This window comes from Castor canadensis, chromosome 1, assembly GCF_047511655.1.
Source record: "Castor canadensis chromosome 1, mCasCan1.hap1v2, whole genome shotgun sequence".
In the NCBI taxonomy this organism is placed as follows: Eukaryota; Metazoa; Chordata; class Mammalia; order Rodentia; family Castoridae; genus Castor; species Castor canadensis.
Genome location: NC_133386.1, coordinates 21,756,086 through 21,758,718, shown reverse-complemented (window position 1 = coordinate 21,758,718; position 2,633 = coordinate 21,756,086).

Below are 2,633 nucleotides of genomic sequence, written 5' to 3'. Positions count from 1 at the left end.
ATAGAACTTGGAAGCATCACACACACACACCACACACACACACACACACACACACACACACACACACACACACACACACACACTGTAAATAACTAGAGAAATTGGTTACAAACAATAATTTTCAGATATTGGTCAACAGAGCTACTTAAGACCATGATTCTCAAAGAAGGGGAAATATACTGTGTGGCCCCAACGTGAGCCCTGGATTCCTGCCCAGAAGCAATTTTCAGATCATAGCCCTGGAGAGGAAGCTCAAGCAAAGCCTGTTGGTCTCACTGAGTTAAGGAGAGCAGAGTTCAGGGACTCTTGAGATGACTAGAATTTGTGAAGCACAGTCCTGCACTTGAGGGAGCCCTGGAAATTAACACAGTCTTTGCCTCAGTATCAGTCTGCACATCAATAAGGCAAAACGCTACTATTTGGGGGAAAGTACAGCTGAGACTCACTAGAAGAACCCTTCCTCACCTTTGAAGTTCAGAGAAAGGCCTTTCTGATGCCAGTCCTGCACTGTGAATTTACTAACAGAAGGCATCCCACAGAATCAGGAAGTTAAATACTGCTAATAATGTTAATTTCTTAATAGATCTCTGTTGTATCCATTTTTTTCTTTAAATGAAGGAAGCTGTCAGGAGCAGTGCAAGCCTTGGACTGCTTGACAACTGTCAGACCCTTTCTCCAGCAGCTGACCCTCAGTGGTAGCTACACGGGAGTGGAACCAAATGATTGCCTCAGCATATCTTTAGATGACCCCACTACATCCACTCCAGATGACCCACTCACAGCTACTCCAGATCTCCTCATAGCAGTCAGCCCAGGGAAGACCCCCACCTCAGTCTATGGCAGCTAGTGTACATGCGTATCGAGCTTGCCTAGCTTTCCTCCAAGCAGCCCAGGAGGCCTCGCTCCTGTGTACTGCACTCTTGGAGCTGCTGCCAGGCCCTTTATTTGAGTGCTTTCAATGTCTGCCTGTGGGCTTTATCATGAACAGAGTAGTCTGAGCTGGTAACACAAAGAGCATACAACTCCAGGGTAGTCAGCCCCAGGCGCACGCAGCAACAGCTAGAAGGTGGCTGAGGAGTTCCCAAGAGTAGCTAGGGGCAGAGACTATAGAGAGCAAAGACTGAAATACCACAGAGACTGCTGAAAGCAAAGGGCTACAGAGCCGAGAATACAGATTGCTGGCCACTGGGAGGGTTCCAGAAAGCCACCAAGTTACTAGCTCCAGCTACCAAAGAATTGTAACACTAAGAGCTGAGGGTCCCAACACCCTAAACCAGAGCTGTAGCAGTGCTGGGCCACTGACACTTAATGCTCAGAACTGAGTGGAGGATCCTGACATCCTAGGCTTGGAGTTCCTGACACTAAGGGAGTTGCACTTTGCCTATTCACAATTTCCATTGAGAAAAAAATGGAAGGTATGAAAAATACAAAAGAACCCTCAGCTGATTGGTGACACAATTGCCAAGGCACTATAAACTGAGTAAATCCAAGAGCTCACATCAGGCCAACAACCATCACGTTCCCAACCAGCCAGAGTAAAGAGGCCCCATTAAACACAGAGCACTCACCTCTCACTTAGAGGGGTCAAGTGTTAGTCAGAGTTCTTAAGTCCTTGAGCAAAGATTACTCTAGGCCTACTCTTTAAAAACTTTAAAAGAAGCCTCAAAAAGATTAAACTGATCCCCAAAACCTAACTGCCTCCCAGAATGAAGCACAACATTCATTTAGGAAGACTACTCCCAAAAAAATCCAACACTCAAGTCAAAATTTACCATGCCTGGCATCCAATCAAGATTCTAGACATGCCAAGATGCCAGAGAACTAGGCACAAAAGGGAAGAAATCAGATAATAGAAAAAGATTAAGAATTAGTAAAGAGATAAAAAGGAAAAAGACATTAAAACAACTATTACAAATATATTCTATATGCCAAGAAGGCAGAGAGAAAAATTAACAAGACTCAGGAAAAAACAGAAGATGTGAAAAACTCAAATAGGACCTTTAAATATGAAAAATATACTGAATGGGATCAACAGAAGATTAGAAACTACAAGGGGGAAAGGTTAGGGAATGTGAAGACACTGTAATAGGAACTGTTCAAACTGAAACAGAGAATAAAAACATTGAGAGAAAAATGACAGTGATCTCTAGGACAACATATACAGTTGATAAAATAAGGTGAGAAAGGGGGAAGGCAGAGAAAATTTGAATAAATAATAGCAGAAAAATTTTCAAGTTGTTTGAAAACTATTAAGTGCCAAAATCAAGTAGCTCAACAAATTCCATGAAAGATAAAAAAGATAACCACACAGAGTGAAATAATATCCATATTGTAGAGAGCAAGTAATAAAGAGAAAAATCTTAAAAGTATGCATAAGGAAAATATATTTAAAATAGAAGCAAAGTAAAAATTATTATACATTTCTTATCAGAAATTAAGCAAGCCTGAAGACAATGGATTATCTTGAAAGTGCTGAAAGGAAGTAACTGTTAACCTAGAGTTACACACCCTAAGAAACATTGCAAAAAATATTTTTTCAAACAAAAATTGAGAGAATGACTAGTCAGTAAACATGCACTATAAGTGAAAATCAAGAGAACCAGATGCAAACTTGAATCTCCACATACGATGAA